Source organism: Peromyscus maniculatus, chromosome 2 (genome assembly GCF_049852395.1).
Source record: "Peromyscus maniculatus bairdii isolate BWxNUB_F1_BW_parent chromosome 2, HU_Pman_BW_mat_3.1, whole genome shotgun sequence".
In the NCBI taxonomy this organism is placed as follows: domain Eukaryota; kingdom Metazoa; phylum Chordata; class Mammalia; order Rodentia; family Cricetidae; genus Peromyscus; species Peromyscus maniculatus.
This window is the reverse complement of record NC_134853.1, coordinates 22,078,349-22,102,512: the sequence shown is the minus strand read 5'-3', so window position 1 is coordinate 22,102,512 and position 24,164 is coordinate 22,078,349. Positions and strand designations below refer to the sequence as shown.

Genomic DNA, 24,164 nt, shown 5'->3' with positions numbered 1-24,164 from the left:
CCTTGTAGATCAGATCAGTAAGAGCATCTATCACTCAACTGTGGAGAAAATTCAACAAGTTAAAAGCAGGAAGTGCTAAGAGCCTTGTGTGTGTGTGTGTGTGTGTGTGTGTGTGTGTGTGTGTGTGTGTGTGTGTGTGTAGGGGGGCGTCTCATCTTGTGCTGCTGGCATTGGGAGCTGTGTAAGTGTAATTGGAATAATGTTAAAAGCAAAATCCTGGCCCTGTAGGTGATGTAATTGTTTCAGAAATTTAGATATAATTCTCTGAAGATATTTCCTTTAAAACATTGGATGCTATACAAACGTAAGAAATTTTTGTTGTTTGAAGCATCTGGCAGCTGCGTCAGGTGCCTTCCTGCAGGTGAAGGACTCACAGAGAACTCTGGCTCTAGGCTCTCAGACAAGACATTAATCTTCCTTCCTGCCTAAGCTCCTATGTTTACCTGAAGCCCATGAATTCCATGAGCAAGGCTGGCTGGAAGCAGGGAGAGAGTATTCTACTTTCTGGACATGCACACCTGTGAGGCCAGACAGGAGGGTCAGCAACAGGATACTGTGAGGTGTCTAGGTCCAGGAGGCAGGGTCTGGTATCATGGAGATTTAGAGTGTCAACTCTGTCCAGTGTCTATGCTGATGAGTATTTTAGAATATTTGTATACTGTGAAGGTGTGTGTTTGCCAAGGCACCTTCTGATTGATTTAATAAAGAGCTGAATGGTCAATAGCAAGGCAGGAAGAGGTTAGGTGGGATTTCTAGAGGGAGAGAGAGGAGGAGGAGAAGTCTAGGTGTGAGGATTTCACCAGCAGACTCAGAGCAATTTGGATGTGCCACACTGAGAAAAGGATAAAGCCACATGGCAGAATGCGATTAACAGAAACAGGTTAATTTAAGATACAAGAGCTAGTTGGGTTTGGAATTTAAATTATCAGAGCAATCTGGGCCTAAGCTAAGACAAAGCCTTCATAATTAATAATAAACTTCCATGTCATTATTTACAGAATGGTGGTCCCAATAAAAAAATACTACTACAGGTTAGATTCTATAATCTGCTCTGTGGAGAGAAAAGATGACTTGGCTCCCTCTGTGTGGAATGGTTGTGTTAGAGGAAAACAACCAGAACACATGGTTGTGAAACAGAAACTAGGCTGTGAAGGCAGGGGAGGGGAGGGGTTCCTCACAGATTTTCATGTGGACTCAGATGAGTGTGGCAAGAAAAGGCTGTTCTCTCTGGAGCCTACATTAGTCCTATGTGGTTCCTCATTACAAAATGAGGTTTTGGTGACTCACCAACTGGATCTAATTTTAGTAAGATGTGCTTCAAACACTCAACTCTGAAATCCAAGATGTAGTAGATTTCTGACTTCTTCTTTCTCTGTCTTACATAGAAATACTCAACTGATTCCAGAGTGGTGCTTCTGAGGTCAACCTAACACTGGGATGGAATACTCTCTAAAGTTGAAGTGATTCCTATTGAAATCTTCTAGTCACATAATAGTAAACAAAACAGGAGGTATGCCATTTGATGGAACATTTAGTAGTAAATTTGTGTGTACCAAACAAAACATAATTTCCTGATTTCTATAGGAGTGCAGTTCAGTGAACTTTAATAAACATCCACTTAACTGTGGAGGCAGTACTTTGTTGGTTATACTGAAGGGAGGAATAAGGTAGACACCATTACACTGGTACCCACCTTTGTTCAGCACTAAAGCAGCTATTCATCTCCCTTGTCTACAAAAGGAACTGGAGAGAGAGAGAGAGAGAGAGAGAGAGAGAGAGAGAGAGAGAGAGAGAGAGAGAGAGAGAGCAAATGAATGTTCTGACTACTAAGAGTATGAGCCAAGGCTTAGCGAAAGGTCAGCCACCCCCTCAGACTATATTTTTTCTTTCTCAGTACTACAGGGCTGCTTCTCTGAACCAGGTCTTTTGGTGGCTTCAGTTTGGGGTTGAAAACAAGGATGGTCCTATGCTGAGGAAGCCAGAGATAACTAATTTCCCAATTGTTAACTAATCATAAGAGGCACAGACTCAGGCAACCTGAGTAGGTAGAAGTACTACTTGGTCCTGACAGTATGCAGATAGATGGATTAGAGAAAGGAGTGCAGGTGTCTGTTGTGTGGAATCTACCACTTGTCCTATGTGGTTGCTAATTATTAGTGAGTCCCTGAGTGACAGACTCTGGGCAGCATGGGTCACACATTCTATAGTTGTAAATATGCAACTTCCTCTCAAACATTCATCAAAGTTTTCACCATAGAATAAAGAAGTGTTGTTTGTAGCCATTTTCTGCTCCTATAAGGATTGGTGGTTATCCTCATCTCATAGATAAGGAATCTGAGGCTGAATGGAACATGCATCCCCTTCCCCACCATTGTTTCCTAGAGTGTAGCTGGAGAGTTTCTCTCTGGGTTCTGCCAAGCCCCCACAGTCCCTCAGTCCACTTATAAAATAATCACTCAGATGCTTATATTACTTACAAACTGTATAATCAAGGCAGGTTTCTTGCTATCTAGTTCTTCCATCTTAAATGAACCCATTTCTATAAATCTATACCTTGCCACGTGGCTCGTAGCTTACCAGTATCATACATGTTGCTTGTCATCGATGGCTGGCAGCATCTCCTGCCTCAGCCTTCCACTTCCAAGAATGCTCCTCCCTCTTTGTCCCGCCTACACTTCCTGCCTGGTTACTGTCCAATCAGCATTTTATTTATCAACCAATAATATATACAGCATACAGGACATCCCACAGCACTAGAGTTTATTTTCTGGGCCCTTGAACTTTTCTTCCCTTCAACATAGAGAGTCTCCCCATTTCTGAAGCACCAACTCTTACCACTCACATATATCCAGTGAACCCAACTTCAAGAATTTTAGGAGAATAAAAACTCTTTGGAGCCCAGAAGACAGAGAGAGGCTGCTATTTTTAGGGGTCTCAGGTTCCCTCCAGGAACCACCAACCTCTTCCTGCATGGATAGACCAGATATGGCATGCTGAGCAGCTGGTAGCACTGCTCTATGGTTGATGCTGAGAAGACTCACCATAGTACTGGGAAAGCAGCCTATAGACCACCGAGTGTTGTGACTAATCACATGGGAGCTGCAGAGAGATATTCTGGGACAGTCACAGGAACTTCTTGATTTGGGAACAGCCCCACAAGACTTGAACAGTCTATTGTATTCTTAATGCTTATTGCTGGAGTATACACAGCACAAAGTGTCAGGAGAGGGTTGAGCATGTCTACATTTTGACAAGAATGGTGTGCCGAACAGAGAGTAGAACTGTGAGTCTCACAGCTGGCATTTAACTTTGGTTCCTACCTGCTCACAAGTTAGCATCTCTTTGTGAATGAGTTCCATTCACCGTAGAAGGCCACCTTGCAGTGGGTGCTGATGGTCCCCGTGCTGATTACTTTGATTCTGTGGTTACTGCCATTCATCTTTAGAACAACTTCAAACCCTTAATAGTTCAGCACTATTTTCCTCTCTGTGTGCCTTAAATTTAACTTCAGGTATTGGAGCTAGTCTGGACATAACTAAGATTGGAAAAAACTAAGATTTTTAGAATATTAACAGAATAGACCCTCTCATACATTCCAAATATTAAAAGTGTTATTATCCTGCATTTGATTTTTGGCATTCTAATTGACAGATCCCTATACTCAATTAAAAAAAAAACATTTTTCACTGTTACTATTTTCTCTTTAACCCTAAATTTTTTTGAGATTTTTGCATAAATTAACATGAGTATGATTTTCATACGCATTTCTAGCATTAATTCTTAACCTTCTAGTTTTAAAGTCTAATAAGTCATAAAACCTCTTTACTCACCCAAAACAACTTTTAAACTACCCTTTAAAATAATCTTTGGGGTTATCACTCTAGCCTTCTTGAAAAAATGTCTTAGTACTCACTAAGATTGGTTGGAACACAGAATAAACTTTTGTTCAAATCACAGACTGAATGGTGCTGTGTTACATTATTCCAGGGAATATATGTAATTCAAAATCTTGCTCCTAGAATTTAAAATTACTATTTTTCGCCTTTACTGAATAACTGCATAATTTGTATACTATAAGAATTGATCTAAATTTATTTCCTACCTTATAACTATTAGAGGAGATCCAGAAATACATTTTAAAATGTTCAAATGTGCTGGGTGGATATGATCATTCATCTTTTTAGATGTGTATTTAAAACATAACTAGAACTTGAAGCATGCCCCTAGAACAATACTTATTCATTGTTATCTGGAAACATTTACATACATATCTTTTTTAAACAATGATTGAATAATCAGGTAGTATTGTTTTATGTCATTTTATTTTTATGTTTAATATCACTCAAAATGTGACACATGAGCACTCATATTATTTTCTGTATAATAACAGAAAATGAAGAGTCACCAAGGGAACCCTTTCCCACAGTCAAAAGTTAATGTGTGAAATATCCATTCTCTGTATCCCCACTTACTCATCTGGGTCATGGCTTGGGCAGATGGCATGGCAGTGTGTAACAAGCATATAATGAAAATCACACAACTGCTTCTCTTCTGACCCACCTAGGTTGCTGAGGATGTACTGGTAACCTGGGAACTTTAGTATAGTGGTATTTCATTTGTACTGAAATGTGATTTCAATTGTATGTTAATAAATAAAGTTGCCCAGGGGTCAGAGCTATTAGAGAGATAGCAAGAGCATGGCGGTGGTGGCACACACCTTTAATCCCAGCACTTGGTAGACAGAGCTAGGTAAGTCTCTGTGTATTCAGGGATACAGCCAGCATTGGAGACACATGCCTTTAAGACCTGGAGGGTGGTACTTACAGGCAGTGACAAGGCAGTCACGTGTTTGAATTTGCAACCAATGAGAAGGTAGAACAGAAAGACTTTATCAAGATAAACACACAAGAAGTAGGTCTCTTTCGGAGAGGTAGGACCACCGCAGGAGGAAGGGTAAGGTTTTAGCTCTGAGCTCTGACCTCTTGGCTTTCTCCTTTACATTGGTTCTGTGTTTCTTATTTAATAAGACAGTTGGTTACATCTACATCTGGCACCCAACGTGACAAGAATCCATTAAAAACTGCTTGGCTTGGCGGCATGTCCGGTTTCCCGCAAGGGTGGTTGGCTCCCTAGCCTGGGACCAGATCGACTTGGCCTCAGGCCGGACTAACTGTGAGCTACTTGCTTAAAGCCAGTGCTACAAACAACTCAGGCCTGCCCTGCCAAACAGGGCCCCTACCTGCAAAGCCAACGCATGTGGTCAGAGCTTAAGGAAGCCAGAGCCAAGCCTTGACTCAGCTCAAGAGGGAACACGTGGCTGGATTTAAGCTTTAGCTGGCTACGCTTTCTTGCATTCTCTCATTCTCTCTCTCTCTCTCTCTCTCTCTCTCTCTCTCTCTCTCTCTCTCTCTCTGGATTCACACCTTGGACACTAGGTGGCTGTTTTGAAATTCCCTCAGATTTCTACTGTTCTACACAGATTTGGTAAGTCACAATGTATCAGATAATTTAAATGAAACTATTTAAAAGAAAAAATTTTTCCACATTAAAAAATGGGTTTTATGTGTACATTGGAAGAAAATTGGGCTTTTTTTGAAATTTTAGGCAGTCTGACAATGGAACAACTATATGAGAAGATTAATATTGATTGAATTATGCAGTTTATTACTATGCTTATCCTCATTTTACTATTTAAAAAGATAGTCAATTTAAATGCCAGGATGACAGCTTTAGAAAAACCTGTAAAAATTCAGACAGAAGGAATTAACAGTGAAGTTGTTTCAAGTTTGGATCATAAGGTTACAGAAAGAAAGCCTGTTTTCACACAGTCACCCTTAATTTATCCTGTAACTGTACAGCAGTTGCCTAATCAAATGGCTACACAAAATATTTGGGCTCCAATTGAAATATTGGATTTATGAAGTTTTAAGGAGGCAATAGTATCTATGAATGTAGATCAACAAAGGACAGACAGGAAAATCCTTTGCCTCAGTCTTCAGGAAACTCCCAGAGGGGCCTCGCCCAGGCCCCCATTGCAAATCCAGTTCAAACCTTTCCTGCAGCCATAGAGGAAATCCCTGCTCTGAGCGATTAAATAACCAAATGCCTATTGGAATAAATCATGCTGGTCAGGATGATGAAACAGAGAGAATAGAAAATTCAGGAGAAAATATAAAGAAAAATTTTGGCAAACTCCTATTAATGAACAAAGACCAAAATTAACAATAAAAATAAATGGTGTTTTGATGTCTGTTCTGGTAGACACAGGTGCAGACGTTACCATAATTGCACCAGAATTTTGGCATCCAACTTGACCTCTTCAGGAGGTAAACATTCAACTGTTAGGAATTGGGACATTATCTCAGGTGAAACAGAGTGCAAGGTGGCTCAAATGTATAGGTCCCGAAGGACAGAGAGGAAAATTAAAACCATATGTGGCTAACATAGCTATGAACCTGTGGGGTCGAGACTTGTTGCAACAATGGAATACTGAGATAACATCCCTCCAATCTCAGAAACAAATAATAAACTAGCACATGTTTCTGAGAGAAATATTAAAAGATATTGTTCTAATGAGTGGTCACCAGCCATCCATATTATACAGAACAGGGCACAACAACTGATGATCTTCCAAAGACACCAATAGCTCTACCTTTAAAATGGTTAACAGACAAGCCTGTATGGGTCCAGCAATGGCCTTTAACAACAGAGAAACTCCAGGCTTTAGAAGAGCTGGTAGAAGAACAGTTACATGCTCAGCATATTGAAGAATCAACCAGCCCTTGGAATTCTCCTGTATTTGTTATTAAAAAGAAATCTAGTAAATGGAGAATGGTGACAGACCTTAGAGCAATTAACAAAGTAATTCAGCCAATGGGCTCTCTACAATCTGGAATTCCTTTGCCTACTCTGTTACCAAAAGGATGACCTCTTATAGTTATTGATTTAAAAGATTGTTTCTTTTCAATACCCTTACAAGAAAAAGACAGAGAAAGATTTGCTTTCACAGTGTCTACTTATAATAATTCTCAACCGGTTAAAAGATGTCAATGGAGGGTCCACCCACAGGGAATGTTGAATAGTTCAACTCTGTGCCAATATTTTGTACAACAGCCATTGGAAGTGATATGTAAAAAATTTCCAAATCTATAATTTATCATTATATGAATGATATTATACTAGCTGACTCAAATGCAAATACTTTAGAAAGAATGTTTGGAGAAGTAAGGAAAATTTTGCCTTGCTGGGGATTACAAATTGCTCCTGAAAAGATACAAAGAGGAGATTCTATTAATTATTTAGGATATAAAATAGAGCTACAAAAAATTAGACCCCAAAAGGTGCAAATTAGGAGAGATAGACTACAGACTCTTAATGACTTTCAAAGATTATTTGGAGATATTTCTCATCTATGAACTATTGTTGGGGTAAAAAATGATGACTTGAATTATTTGTTCAAAACCTTAGAAGGTGACAAGGACTTAAATAGTCCAAGAGACTTATCACCTGAAGCTGAGAAAGAATTGGCCTTGGTAGAAAAGAAAATACATGAAGGGCACCTGGATCATATTGATCCAAAACTGGATTGCATTTTGGTTTTTTTACCTTCTAGGCATTTTCCTACTGGAATATTAATGCAGAGGGAAGATATTATATTGGAATGGATATTTTTACCAAATAAACCAAATAAAAAATTAAAAACTTATGTGCAAAAAATCTCTGACTCTATTTACAAAGGAAAATTGAGACTTCGTCAATTAGCAGGCATAGACCCAGCAGAAATTGATTTTATAAAGAGAGCTGATTGGGGGGGGGGAGCTGGAGTGATGGCACAGAAGTTAAGAGCACCAACTGCTCTTCCAGAGGTCCTGAGTTCAATTCCCAGCAACCACATGGTGGCTCACAACCATCTGTAATGAGATATGGCACCCTTCTTCTGTATACATAATAAATAAATCTTAAAAAAAAAAAGCTGATTGGATCTTGCCTCGAGTTGTATGGGAAAAACCCATATCTGGAGTTCATACATTTTATACAGATGACAACAAACAAGGAAAGTCAGGTTACAAATCAGAAAATTTAAGTAAAGTAGTTCAAAGTCCTTATAATTCAGTTCAAAAATCAAAATTGTATGCTATTCTGTTGGTATTAATGGATTTTTCAGAACCTCTCAAAATAGTAACTGACTCTCAGTATGCTGAAAGAGTAGTATTTCATATTGAGACTTCAGAATTTATCCCTGATGCTTCAGAATTAACATCACTATTTATTCAATTACAAGATACAATCAGAAAAAGGAGTCATCCTTTATATATAACTCACATCCGATCCCATACTGGTCTGCCAGGCCTTCTAGCACAAGGCAATGATGAGATTGATAAATTATTGATAGGAAATGTGCTGGAGGCCTCAGAATTTCATAAAAAAAACACATCATGTCAATAGTAAAGGTTTAAAAAAGGATTTATCCATAACCTGGCAACAAAACAAAGAAATAGTAAAGAAATGTCCTACTTGTTCCTTCTACAATCAAATGCCATTACCAGCAGGATGTGACCCAAAGGCTACTCAGAGGAATGAAATCTGGCAGATGGATGTGTTTCACTTTGCAGAATTTGGAAAATTGAAATATGTACACCACACCATCGATACTTATTCAGGATTTCAATGGGCAACTGCTTTGAGTTCTGAAAAAGCTGATTCTGTAATCACTCATTTGCTAGAAGTTATGGCCATCATGGGTATACCTGTACAAATCAAAACTGAAAATGCTGCATCATATGTCTCTGTTAAAATAAATAGTTTTTTGCTTATTATAATATAAAGTATATTACAGGTATACCACATAATCCTACAGGTCAAGCAGTTATAGAAAGATCAAACAGATCTCTAAAGGATATGCTAAATAAACAGAAAGGGTTAACAAAAACCCCCAGAAATAGACTGCATAATGCTCTATGAACTTTGAATTTTCTTAATGCCAATGAGAAAGGATCAACAGCTGCAGAGAGACATTGGATAGTAGAAAAAACTACAGAATTAAATCAGCCTATATACTTTAAGGATGTGCTGACTTCAGAATGGAAACCAGGGTATGTATCATGTTGGGGACAAGGTTTTGCTTTTGTTTCTACAGGAGAAGATAAGCTGTGGGTACCATCAAAATTGATAAAGGTTCAATTTGAACAAGAGAGATCTCTTAATTAGAGGAGGTGATAGTTCATCAACCAGCATGAACATCCAATTTAAACTAAATTGTACCAGTAACACATGCCTTTTCATTTAATCAGAAAGTAACTTGCCAAAAAGGAACATCCCCAAAATTAGTGTTGGGGAAAGGTTTTGTTTTTGTCTTTTAGGAGAATGAAGGTTAAGGAATCTGAAGAACACTGGACAAATGATACAACTGAAGAAAAGGGACAAATCATCTATCCCAGGAAACAGAGTGAAACGTATGGGTTTATATTATCTAAAAAATTTTATGTCTTCCTAAATGTTTGTTTCTGCTTTTTTCTAAAGATTTAACACTATTTGTCTTCTAATAGTCCCAGTTCAATTAAAATTTAAAGCTGACTTTGGAGTTGGAGAATGGCTCTCTCCTTCTTTAAACTCAAGCATGTTGTTAAAAGGAAAATGCAAACTCCCTGTATCATGCCAGAATAAAAGAGCCCTCTGCTGCTATGGGACAGGACAAAAGCCAAATTAATTAAGGGACTATTCCATTACTAATCTCAACTCTTTGATTCTATTCTGATTCTTTAAACTTTTCTTAAAGTATATATTTTATATCAAAATTTACAAGATTAATATACATATATATACATTTTAAACTCTGTTAAGATATGAATGGTCATATAGAGTACTAACTAATTCTAGAGAAAAGGCTTCAATTAGCTGCATATATATGTCTTTGTGTTTGAGTCTCTTATCAGTTTTCTGCAGGAAATCACGGCCAGGCCTAACATCAACTGAAGTCTCCAGGAAGAAGATGGGGCCCAACAACAATAACAATTCCACGTGGACAATAATAATATTACTAAGCTGACAAACATCATCTACAGATCAACTTTGAACTACAAAGTGCTCAGAGCAATTTTAAGATGACTAGCTGAGATGATCCAGTCTCAAAGGCTACTTGAATATGGACTTAAAGCCTGAACTTTGGCATTATACACAGACTGGATAATGAAGGATATAGTTACCTTTCCTAGAATTTCATAATTAACCTAAAATTTTTCTTTCAGGATAAAGATAACTTTGCCCATACCCATCAGGAAGCAATTTTAAGAATACGACGCCCACATTCCCAAAGAGGTGGTGTGGGGCGGGTGGATTTTTGGTCTTTTTAATGGTTTTTGGGTCTGGGATGATTTTCAGTGTTTAGGGGGGTTGGTTACAAGTTGTTGTCAAGGGTTAGGAAAAAGGCTAAGCAAAGGAGATTAGATTTAAGGTTCTTTTTTTTTAAAAAAAAAAAGAAAGAAAGAAAAGAAAAGAAAAAGACAACTACTAATTTTATATACTTTACATTGGATTGGATTGTTTTATATTGTATACAAATTTGAAATTGATATTGTTAGAAAATGCTATATGTATATTTCTAATTGTATTTATACCATTCATTTAACAATGTAATGCAATTTTCTGATCCTTGAATGTTATTATTACCAACTATTAGGATATAAAGAAATGAAAGTTAGTAGTTAGACATTACAATAGAACTTGTAGTCATATTAGATATGTTTTAAAAATTGAGCAGATATATTTTTAGATAGGTCATCTTCAAACCCTTCAGAGATCTACAGAACATGGCATTTAAAATGTTTTAATAACTTAGAAAATTTTTCTTTTTTGAGACATGTTGGCTCCTGGCAGTATCAATCTACTTCAGAGAAATTATGGACATTGAAGAAACTGCATATGGAGTCAACTTTCACTGTGGCAAAAGTTAGTCACTGGACAACAAAGTATCCTCAAATCAACAGGACAAAATGGACAGACAGGACATGAAACAAAGGACTACTGATTCTTGCCAAAACAAGTGTGGTTATGGCTTTTTCAAAAGGCATCTTCTGAGGCCAGGAAAATATGGCCCCATCCCTGAAGTGGCTTTCGCAATCCAGAAAAGGTACAGTGCCCTTTTCTTCAAAGGCAGCTGAACAGGCAGTGGGCTGATGGCTTCTAATGTGCAATGGAACAGCAACTGAAACAGTTATTCTTGAAGAGTAAATAATCTCATGCCTCTCAATAGTAGACTGGCATTTAATAGAGGGATGTGGAGAAGAAGGGGATGCTGATATGAAGCCATATATGTACAGCCAAGAAGAATGGACAGCTGAATTAAAAAACCATCAATAATTTTCAGAATTTAAAATCCTGAATCATGACAGGACACTAGTGGAATTCAGGTGTTTCTGGTACATGGACTGCTCTCACCCAATGTGAGGTTGAACTGTTGACCTTGTGTACATCCTACTTCACAAATGAGTCTGTCAGATACACTAAGCCTATAGGCTGAAGATGATGCCCCAACACTGCAGAGAAACCTCAGGTGACTGTCCAGGCAGCTGGCTGTTTATGTCAACTCACAAATTTTTTGGAAGTTGCTTGCATGCACTTCCTGTTTTTATTTTTGTTAGCTAATATTGTTTCCTTCTTGGGTCTCTGAGGGAGTTGAAGATTAGTTAGTTATAGTTGAAGGTTAGTCAGTTATAGTTGAAGATTAATTAGGATAGAAAGTGAATTAGATACATTTTGGACTTACCAAAATAGGATAGATAATGGAATTATTTTCTCTGATTTGTCAAATACAAATGGACTAGACATTGTTTAGGTATTTATTACTTGTATATATTATATATAGTTATTGTACTTTTGTATATAGTTTTTCTTTTGTTAGTCATAACCTTTTGCTTTTTTCTTTTTATTAAAGTAGAAAAGGGGAAATATGGTGGTATTTTATTTGTACTGAAATGTGATTTCAATTTTATGTTAATAAATAAAGTTGCCCAGGGGTCAAAGTTATTGGAGCTATAGCAAGAGCGTGGCGGTGGTGGCACACACCTTTAATCCCAGTACTTGGTAGACAGAGCTAGGTAAGTCTCTGTGTGTTCAGGAATACAGTCAGCATTGGAGACACATGCTTTTAAGTTCTAGAGGGCTGTACTTACAGGCAGTGACAAGGCAGTCACGTGTTTGAGTTTACAACCAATGAGAAGGCAGAATAGAAAGACTTTATCAAGACAAACACACAGGAAGTAGGTCTCTTTCAGAGAGGTAGGACCAGCGCAGGAGGAAGGGTAAGGTTTTAGCTTTGAGCTCTGACCTCTTGGCTTTCTCTTTTACATTGGTTTTATGTTTCTTATTTAATAAGACAGTTGGTTACATCTACACTTTAGTGTCTGTTGAGTTGATACTTCAAAGCTAGAATGAAGCCACTTTTCCTTAAAGGCAAGGAAGGACTCTTGAGGCTTCTACAATCAGGATAGAAAACTGTGTAAATCTCTCTAAACTGAAATACATCCACCCTCTGACCTAGCTGTTCTCCAGAGTGCTTGTGCATCCTGGAAAAGGTAGTGGTTGTACAAGTTCACCCACTCTAACACTGTTTCAGTAGCTAAAAATGGAAACAAATGATGCATTCACTACCAAAGACCTTATTGTGATATATCTTTGTACTGAAGTATGGTTCTGTGTTTACCCAGAGGTAAGGGGAGAAACTCTGTTCTTATATCGACTGAGATGTGGTTGACACTGGTGAGAGGTTTACCAATCACAGCTGCACCTCCGTGTTTGAATTTGGGGAGCATCTGATCTCCTGCGAAATACTAAATGGAAATGTTCTTTCACTGGGTAGTGGCTGAGTTTAAGGAGCTTTAATTCAAAGCCAGAGACAAGGCTCAGTGGATCAAGGTTCTTGCTGCTAAACTTGATCACCTAAATTAGATTCCCAGAAATCATACAGTATAAGGAGAGAACTGACTCCCCCAAGTTGTCCTCTTTTTAGTTCCTCTACCAGGACTGAGGAAGTTCACAGGAAACCTGAGTGTTCCAGGATATTTCTGTGTGCTGTAGATGAAGAGGAAGTGGGGAAAACACCCTGCCCTCTATGTACTGGCATAGTTCCTCACAGAAGGGAAATACAGGACTTTCATGGAGATGAGATCCTGACTTATATACTCCTTGACATTTTCATGTCATCCAAAGTCCAGACTGTCACAGCAGGCCCTCAGGGCTTAGAGCATTAAATAAAGATTTCCCTATGGAGGAAAAGTGCTCTGTGAGGAAGCAGGTCATATCTGATCCTGTCACTACATAAGCCACTCAACTGACTGAGATCTTGTCTGTGCACGCAGAGGTCTGGATCAGACAGGGAAGGACTAGGACTGTGGGGCAGGAGACAAGGCAGATCAGATATTCCTCCCCTAACCAGAAGCGGAATCTCATTATTTGGCAAGTCCTCTGCACCTCTCAGCTTCCCCGACCCATCGCGGTGAAATCAGTTCATGAACATTAGCACCCACCCCTCACTCCTGCCTCTTAGTTGTTTTTCACAGAAGGATGGGCAACATAACTGCTGCCATATATTGGACATAAAGGAAACCACAGTGTACTCACCCACAGTCAGTTTGCTGTCTGGCTCAGAATGCAGCTTCTTGTTTTATGTAAGTGCCCCTTCTGGAACTTCACACAGTAGGTACGACTGTTTGCATGGGGGATGTTGCTGATTCAGATGGAAAAGTCCAGGTTGTTTCCCAGCATTTGTAACTCTGGGAAAATGCTCTCCTGTAAACCTGTATGTTTTCTCCCAGCCGTGTGCACACCCCTGAACCATCCCACATGCCTCCAGGATTCAAGGGAGTCGCAGTGCACTCAGAGTGACGACTGTCTCTCCAGTAGCAACTGAACCTGATTTCTCAGACTGCATCACCTGCAGGTCACCCGGTGCAGCAGTCTGCGCAGGAAAACACCAGCTAGTGCTCATCAGTTTCTGGCAGGAACCTGCATAATCCGCAGACTAAGGCTGTGCACTCTGCACAGGTCATCACGTACACACTCACAGGGATCACTTACTGAGTGTAGCACAAAGGAGGAAATGGAAATACAAAGTAGCACCACCCAGACTTACTTCACTGTGACTATGTCTGCAAGTATATACAAACTAGTAAAATAAAACATGCACCGGTTCTGTGTCAATCTAATTGAAATAAGTCTCTATTGTTCCACAAAGATTTGTAGCTTCTTAACAAACACCATAGGACAAAAACGCAAGTGCTGGTGTGCTCAGGAGGATAGCATTAATTAAGCAACCTAGGCAGTTATTCAATCAACAAACAAGCAAATAACAGTAACTGTAAGAGGTCATAGCACCAGCACTCCAAGCTTCTATAACAAATGATCTCAAATATATGATTCTATATTTTACAAGATATGCTGGATAACATTTAATCATCTTGACACAAGCTAGTGTTATCTGGGAAGAAGGATTCTCAACTGATAAAGTCTACAATATTTGCTTGTAGGCAAGACTGTATTGCATTTTATTGATTGATAATTGATGTGATAGGGCCCAGCTCTCTGTGGGCAGTGCCACTCTTTTTCAGGTAGCCCTGCATGGTATAAGAAAGCAGGTTGAGCAAGTGATGGGTAGCGAGCCAGTAAGCAGCATTTCTCTTCAGCTTCTGCTTCAGTTCCTGCAGTTCTGGGCTTTTGCCCTGAATATTTGCCATGGCTTCCATTGATGATGAACTGTAATAGAGTAGTATAAGCCGAATAAATTATTTCCTCCACAAGTTGCTTTTGCTCATTGCTGTTCATGTAATGACAATTCATTTACATCTCCACTTCACACTGTTAAAAGCCACTTGTCAATTCTAGTGCACTCGAGTTGATAAGATCCACCCCCTTTTGCCAATTGTCCCAGTTTAAATTCTGTTGCTGTGATAAAATACCCTGAGAAAAACAACTTAGCAGAGAGAGGGTTTATTTTATCTCTCTATTTGAAATTAGTCTGTAACTGTAGGGAAGTCAAGGTGGCAGGCATTTGAAACAGCTTGTCATATCACAGTCAAGTGCAGAGAGAGAGCATGAATGCATGTTTTTGACTCCTCAGGCTACTTTTTATGTTCTTTTTATATTTTCCAGGTCCCAAGTATGGGATGGTGAGCCCCTCAGTGGAATAGATCTTTCCACATCAACTAATGTCATCAAGACCGTCTCCCACAGACATGACCACAAGACAATCTAGAAAATCTCTCCTTGTGACAACTTTGAGTGATTCAAAATAGTGATTCAATATCACATTTACCATGTAAACCATCTCATCTCACTTATGATGCCCACAAAGCATTTAGAGATCTTCATAAACTAGTTTCTTTTTGTCCACATTCAAAGGTAAAGTAGATGACCAACAAAACTTTTTAAAAGCTTGACAACAAATATCTCATTTAAAATGGAGATCTAACTTTTATGAAAACTATATCTCACAGAGGAAATCTATCTCTACAGATTGCTTCCAATCTCTCACTAGAAGTGGCCTCATTTATCCAATTTTCATCCAGAGATCCAGCAGCAAACCTGATCATCACTTGGTCATCACTGGGAGAACTTCTCATGTGCTCACCTCTTCAGTATGGTGTATATTCCCTATTTCAATAAATTAAAATGTGAATAATGTCTGTGAGTTTCAACTATTTATTATCTCCCTATCATAATAATCTCATTTCATGTATACTACTTATAGTATAATGCATTCAATAAACACCTAACAAGGTTGAGGGCTTTCCAGTCCCTGCATTGATTTGACAAGGCAGCATTGACAAGTATCAGGGCACATATAGAAGAGACTCACAAATATAGAAGCACTTTAGTTCATTCTCAGGATCAAAGGAGAGTGAAAAAAATTCTGTTTTGTCTGTTATGGTGGCTCATGATGTATCCTGTCCTGTCTGTGGTAAGCTGCTACAAGAATGTTCTGAAATGCATTTGGAAGAATCCATTGTAGGGTTTCATATTTCATGACAATCCTGTAATGCAGCTTATTTAGTATTGTTGATACAGTATCCTAATCTTTTATTGTAGTATTAGAAACCTAAGTGTTTGTTCTGAGGACACATTTATTGTAAAATCTAAAGAAATCTGACATGATTTTAGGGATGTGCTCAATTTTCTATCTTCTTCATACAAATCTTTAATGTTTAGCTTTCTTTCTTTAAAAAAATACATATTTATTTATTGTGTCTTAATGCCAGTGTGTGTGTGTGTGTGTGTGTGTGTGTGTGTGTGTGTGTGTGTGTGTGTTCACATGCCAAAATTAGGTGGAGGTCAGAGGATAACGATCATGGGCCAGTTCTTTCCTCCATCATGTGGGCTCCAGGGATCAAACTCAGGTTATCAGCCTTGGTTGATGTGCATTTAGCTGGTGAGCCATCTTACTGGCCATGGTCAGAGTTCTTGTTTATGGCCATGGCTTTTGTGGACCACCCTCAATGTCTTAGACTGACTTAAATCCCTGAATATGTATTACTTCAATACTTTAAATACCTTCATACTTCATTACTTTTATTCACTCGACCAAGTGTCTTTGTATATTCTTTTTTTGTTAGTTTTTACATCTATATATCTTTTCTGGTGTAGTATTTTGTCAGGAAATTACTATAATTGTTATTTTTACTGTTTAATTCTAGTAAGTGTTTGTTTCTTTAGAAGAATCTTTCATTAGAAATGCCTTTTGCAAATATTTTCACTTTTGGTATAAGAATTGACTGTTTATCCTCCATATTTAAGATATAATACATGCTATAAATATTTAGTATGCTGGACATAATTAAAATTCAAACTTTTAGGTTGGAGAGAAGGCTTAACAATTAAGATCACTTGCTGTAAAAAAAAAAAAAGGACAGTAGTTTCAATCTGGCACCCATGTAATAAAACATACATGCCAATGTATATCAGTAACCTTAGGATTTAGGAATCAGATACAGAGGATCTGTGAAGTTTGCTGTCTGCCAGGCTGGATGAAAAGCATCATCTCCAGTTTCAATGAGAGGCTCTTCTTCAAAGGAATAAGACAGAGAGTTATAGAAGAGGACTCTGAGATGCTATGCTGGCCTGAACATGTGCACACATGTAACAACATAAGATACTCATGCACATACATACATATACTACTGACTCACACACATTTCCCCAAATAAAAATTAAATAAAATTTTCATTTTTTGAAGGGCAAAGACATGGAAATAAAAATACAAGCAACACATAGGGAGTGTATTAGAAGTATCTGTTATTTGTGTATGTGTGTGAACATAGAACTGATCTCAAAATACAGCTTTGAAAGAAAAGTCTGTACATTGTTTATAAAGTCATGGCAATAGCCAAGGTTACCTGGAGCTCACTAATGGTGTCTTCTAGTAGATTTATAATGAAGTCTTGGGTAAACTGAGTCACGTTTTGTGAAAACAATGACTTTGCCATAGACATTTGTTGCATCTGCTCGTCTAGTTTTCTTCAGCATTTGTTTGAATACACTGTCTTTCCTCTGAGACAGAACATTTACTCCTTCATGAATGATCACCTGTTTGTGTTTCTGAAATCTAGATTCTGTTCTACAGATCCAGTGGTTCTCATCCATCCTAATGTTGTGACACTTTAATAAAGTTCCTCATTTGTGGTGACCCCAAACCATAAAATCATTTCATTGTTACTTCATAATTGTAATTTCAGCACTGTTATGAACTTTGATATAAATATCTGATATGTGGAATGTATTTTCATTGTTACAAATTGACCTAAGGGGGTCAATTTTAATGTGGATATCAATAACTGATCTGTGGATTCTTTTTCTCTACTACTATGATGTTAACTTTTCAAAAGGAATCAAAGTCAGATACTGCCAAGTGCCAGACTGTTATTTTCAATATTGCTTTGGATATTCAGGGTCTTTGGAATTCCTCTTGTGAATGTTGAAATCAACTCATTAATTTCCACCCAATAACCTCTGTTGATTGGGAAAGCACAAAGCACTGTATCATTTTTTTTTCCATATATGTCAAGTGGCTGATTTCATACACTTATATCTAAATATTTCATTTGGGGATATTAGTGGTCCCATTATTTTTTACACTGGATACAAATAAAACTGGTTTTTCTAAATTCATCTCCTACTCACCAATTTGATGAACTAGCTTTTTTTCTTAATCTGTAAGACTTGCTTTCTGATAGATTCTTTTGAATTTCATGGGAGAAAATCATATTTAAGTGCATAGTTTTATTTATTCCTTTCTAAACTAGAAGCCCTCCCAAGCTTTCCCCTTCTCTTCTAGTCTTGTCTAGATACATGTAGTGTGAGACTAATGGACATAGACTTGATCAGTGCTGCATTAGAGAAAAAGATTCTTCTTGGAATAGTTAAAACTAAGAGTGAGTCCAGATTTCATTTCTCCACATTTCTCCATTTCTCTTCCCCATGTCCTCTGACTGACTCTAACAAAGGGCTTGCCTTACATTTGTGGAACAGCACAGAAAACATGATATCAGAAAGAAATGAGTTTTTTTTTTTTTACTTACCTAATTTTACTAGCCTTACAAGTAAAAAAATTAGTGAACCCAACTGATCTGGAATAGAACTCAAAAACATTCAAATGTTATCTACCCATATCCACATGCTGCTTCCAAAATTTATGGTGGTTGTTCATTTTCCTTAGGGTTGCTTTCAATCTATTGGTTATTTTCAGCAGCTGATTCCAACAACAATAACAACTCTCTCTCTCTCTCTCTCTCTCTCTCTCTCTCTCTCTCTCTCTCTCTCTCTCTCTCTCCTAGGTCAGATATATGGAAAAGTATGTAATTAAGATTAAAGTCATGTCTCTAGATCAAGTTGTAAAATCTGATTATACAGGAAGTTCAAGGCATAGTAAAGTTGCTTATTGTGTTCCTTTAAAGCAAGTTAAGTAGGCTCAATACATAGTTGAATTTTGTGAAATTCCTTTTCTGCACAAATAGACATGGTGTATGATTCTCTTTAGCCTCAATATAAAGGATTACAAAGGCTGACTGGTCTTGAAGTTCTCTTAACTGAAATAAACACATTTGGATAAGATATATAACTTTATATAAAATTAGGTAATAATCATTAATGATGTGTTGGTAGTTTTTAGATTTAAAATAATAAGAAAAGATATTGTGGATATTTTCCTATATTTTGCACTGTCCTGACTTTTCTATCATGGTAATAAAAGCCCCGTACTTAGATATTCTCTGAAAAATTCTATGGAACCATGTTGGGAAAGTTTATGGATGGCAAAACCTGCCGCAAGCATCCCTGAGGTTTTTATCACTATAATGAAACACTTGAGGTAAGCCATCTTTAAAAAGAGAATTTTGTGTATCTCACATTTTCAGTGGTTCAAGGCCAGGTTCCATTCATTAGGTTCTTAGGAACTCTCTTTTTCTGATATGCTGTAGATGTAACCAACCATCTTATTAAATAAGAAACACAGAACCAATGTAAAGAAGAAAGCCAAGAGGTCAGAGCTCAGAGCTAAAACCTTACCCTTCCTCCTGCGGTGGTCCTACCTCTCTGCAGGAGAGCTACTTCCTGTGTGTTTGTCTTTATATAGTCTTTCTGTCCTGTCTTCTCATTGGTTGTAAACCCAAACACATGACTGCCTTGTCACAACCTGTATGTACAGCCCTTTAGGTCTTAAAGGCATGTGTCTCCAATGCTAGCTGTATCCTTGAACACACAGAGATCTACCTAGCTCTGTCTACCAAGTGCTGGGATTAAAGTCTTGTGCCACCACCGCCACGTTCTTGCTATGGCTCTAATAGCTTTTACCCCCAGGCAACTTTATTTATTAACATACAATTAAAATCACATTTTAGTACAAATAAAATACCACCACAACATGGCATGATGGGGTACATGCAGAGGGAAGGAAAGGGATCATTAAACAAGAAGCCAGGTAGAGGAAGTTCAGGGACAGGCTTAGGATTTTCTAATAATACTCTTAAGATCCAATAGGTGTCACACAGGACACATCATGTAATGAGTTCCAAGAGCAGTGCCCTACAGAATGATGGGTATAGTAGGTTTTCTAAAGGCTCACACAGCTCACGCCACCCACAACCATATGAATGAAGATCATAACACAGGAACCTGAGCACCAAAGCATAGCTTAGGTCTATAGCAAGGACCTACTCACCTATGTGCTAGCAATGGTCTATCTGAGAAACAAACACATTCTGGGTCTAATAGCAGTCCTGCCATTGGAACAGTAAGGACAGAAAGAAATGATCCATAGAACAGACATTTCCACCTTAAGTACATGGGGATGAGTTATTTCTTAAGATGTGAAAGCTTATTTTGTTTCTGTATATAGTATCTTTTTATGTAGTTCCTCCCAAAAAGATCAGCACAAGAGGCACTCTGAATGCTCAGATTTTCACATGGTCTTTGGGTTCCCAGCACCCTCTGCTGAAAATTCCCAAGGCAAACTCTGAGTCTCTTTTCATTGAGTGAGCTCTATTTAAATGTCTGTCCTGGAAAGTTCTTGCACTTGAGTGAGTAGATTACAATTCCAACACCACAATGTCAGTGAAAGATAGTTGTGATATGAGGAAGATCTATGGGACCAGGATGCTTCTTTCATCCTGATTATCAAAATAGACAGACAGGGCCAGGAGAAGCTAAGTAATGGACTGAAAAATGTCCAAGTTTTCTAGAGGTAAAAGTCTTTCTCTTGCATTCCTTGCTCTTTATTGTGGTTCATTCTATTTCAAGTTCTGCCAAGTCTGTTAGCCTTTGCTCACCCAGGAGCCATGGGGACGTGGGATGAGTCAGGAGCTACCAAAATATTGGATGCTAGATTTCTATTTGCCCTTATCCAACTTTCCCTTTATTTCCTTATGTCCTATTGTACCTTGTTTAATGACAAGACAGTAATTTATCAACATTCACACATTTTTTATGGATTCCTTTGTCTTTATCTCATTCTTAATATCTTTTTTCTGCTTTAAGATGCAACCTAGCATACCATGTTATGTTTACTAGATGTGTCTGTTCAGTTCCTGTCAGACTTTTCTTGATTTTTATGACTGATAGTTTTGAGGAGTTATGGCAGGTAAACAAGAGGATATTCTATTGGAATCTCTTCTATGTGTTTCTCATGACTAGACTGAGGTTATAGTTCATGGTTACAGAGGAAACTTTCCAGATCTTGGACAGTAAATCAAAGGTGCCTGTGATTGACATGGTGTGCACATGTTGGCACATGTTGGTGTTGACTGTGACTGTTGATGAACTGTTGATCACCTGGTTCCTTGTCAGTTTTCTCCATTATAAACTGATACAACCCCTGCACAGCCATCTTGCTCTTCCCTCTATGCTGCTTTCCTGCATCAAGTTACCCTGAGCTGCCAGCACTCAAGAGTCAAGTGTTGTGTACACTCCTTCTTTCAGGATTTGTTGGCCAAGAGTTGACCACTTTAGATTTGTTAATGTCTAATACTGATTACCAACTTGACTTGATCTAGAGTCACATGGAAAATAATTCTCTTAGTATACATGTGAGGAATTCAGCAGATTAGGTTAGTGCCCATGAAGGATCACTTGATTAGGTTTATTGAGGCAGGAAGAACAACCCTAAAGGCTGTTGGTAGCATTCCATTGGACCCTAGATGGATGAAAAGGAGAAAGCTGAACAGGAACATTTACCATTCTCTTATTTTGACCATAGACATGATGTGATCAGGTTCTTCAAGCTGTTGCCTCCTTGACATCTTCAACAGAATAGACTGAAATTTTGATCTGTAGCCAAAGTAAACACTTTCATCCTTAAAATTGTTTTTGTTGGTATATTTTATCACATCATCAGTGAATGGAATTAAGAAATTCTTATTTCCAGTCACTTAGCATATTCATAGATGGGTTGCCTCTTGTTGCCCTGATTTATATATTGTGGTGTGAGAAAAGATTGGTGACAAAGTGACACTGAGCAGAGATAGCAAAGAAGAGGAAAATGAATACATATTAGAAGAAGCAGAGGTATCACTATATTTAACTCAGTTTGCCAACACATTTTGGTAGCTAAAATGGGAACTGGTAGATGCTATAAAATCTGTCCTTGATCCTGTGGCTAGGGTTGAAGGGCAGAGGAGGTGAGCCATGTTCAGATTGTATATACACTGTAGTGGTGCGTAGGTGCAAGTTGGTGCAGTCTGTGAGAAATTTTCATGGCAGTGCATCTTAAGTTTCAACTGTTGGTTAATTGGGACTGACCTTGATGAGAGTCATTACATGATGGAATGTCACAAGCACTACAAGTCAGCACTTTCTCCTCTTTCAGAGACAAATTTTAAACATTTCTCATTTTAAGAGTAGTCATGCTCATTTTAAACTCATCATTTTGTGTGGGTAAGTGAAGAAAGAAAAAGCAAAATGACTCAAACTCTGAATTTCACAGCATTTCTATCATGAACATCAGGGATAAGAAAAAAGGTGACAGAGACTACATTAACTTCAGAAAGCATATTTTTAATTTTGCGTTTTTTTTTTTTATGGAGACTATCTGAGAATGCTTGGTCAAATAGGAAAAAGAACAATTTTTATTCATAAAATTAGGATGAAGCAAATTCAAGAATATCAGTAAGGTTAGAAGTTTGGTTATAGTGGAGTCCAGGAGACAGAAAGTATACAGTGAGGACCAGCCCATGACAATGGATTCCAGATACCCAGATGCACTTAGAAAGGGACTCTTTACATTGTCAGGAGGAGATCAGAACAATTTCCAGACCCCAGTAGAAGACCATGTGATAAGAATAAGTGATTGACAGTCTGGGTTGGCTGAGGCATCTACAGGCCCACTTGATGCCATGAAACTCATGTGGTAAAAGACAACCAGGGGCCAGCTTGGGTCCATCCTCACATTCCAAGGCTTGCAGAAGGCACCCTCATGTTTTGCCAGACAAGGAGGTGCCACTTTGATGAGCAAATATATAATGGAAAAATGGGAGACAAAGAGATGCAGAACAGTCAATGCGCTGTGGAAAGAGTCAGATTGAAGAATCAAAGGTGATGAGGAACTGGCTGATGTGAGTGGCCCACTTGTTCCTGGGACCAGGGTGACTCCAGGCCCAGGTTGTTGCTAAGGACCATGTGCAGGTCCTGTAGTCCTACCTTAGCCTGTGACCTGTTGACATCTATAACCCATATTTCCACCAAAGGTAACAAGGATGCTCAGGATCTTTTCCACTACCTGTGGCCATTTTGGTGGCCAAGGACTATGCTTCCACTGGTGTCATGCTTATCTGAGTGAACTGTGCTGCTATCCAGCAACATAGTGACATCTGAACCCAGGCTGTGATATGTGGCCATGTGTGTGTCTGTGGCTCTACTGCAGCCAAGGTATCAGTTAGTGTCTCTGACTCCTGAATCCACTGAAGGCCATGCCAATTGTAGGGATCTGGGATGCTACCTGGGGTCATCTTGGTGTCTGAAGCTAGCACTGGGGTGATGCCGATGTGAGTGGATTGCACTGCCACCTTGGGCCATGGTGACATCCAGGTCCAGGCTGCTACCAAGGTCCATGTCTGGGTCCATGGTATTACCACAGCCAGAGATTGTGTTGGTATGTGTGACCCATGTTACATTAATATCTGAGTCTATGCCATAACCTGAGTCCATGTTGGTGTCCGGGGACTGTGCTGCTATGGGGGACATGCTGATTTGAGTGGTTATGCTGCCACACAGGGCCACAGTTGACCAGGTCCTGGCTGCTGCCAAGAGCCATGTCTGGGTATGGGACTCTACAACAGCCAGGTTCTGAGTTGATGTCTGTGGCTCTTGTTACCACCTAAGGCCAAAAGGATGAGACCATGTTGGTGTCTAAGGGCAATGGTACTGCTGAAACCATACTGATGTGGGTGGCCTATGCTTAATTAATTTTTTGTGCTTATTTTTTATAGGGTTTTCTTTTGAGGGGGAACACAGCAGGGGTGAGGAGCAGGATTAGGGAGCATAATGTGAAATTCCCATAGAATCAAGAATATTGTTAAAAGAAGAAGAAGGAGAAGAAGGAGAAGAAGGAGAAGGAGAAGGAGGAGAAGGAGAAGGAGAAGGAGAAGGAGAAGGAGAAGGAGAAGGAGAAGGAGAAGGAGAAGGAGAAGAAG

General features: G+C 38.6%; 1 protein-coding gene across 2 annotated transcripts in view; it reads right to left on the bottom strand.

Moving 5' to 3' along the window:
- Nucleotides 1–24,164, bottom strand: part of LOC102903799 (signal-regulatory protein beta-1-like) — a 94,539-nt gene that overhangs the window by 46,422 nt on the left and 23,953 nt on the right. The window lies entirely within an intron of this gene.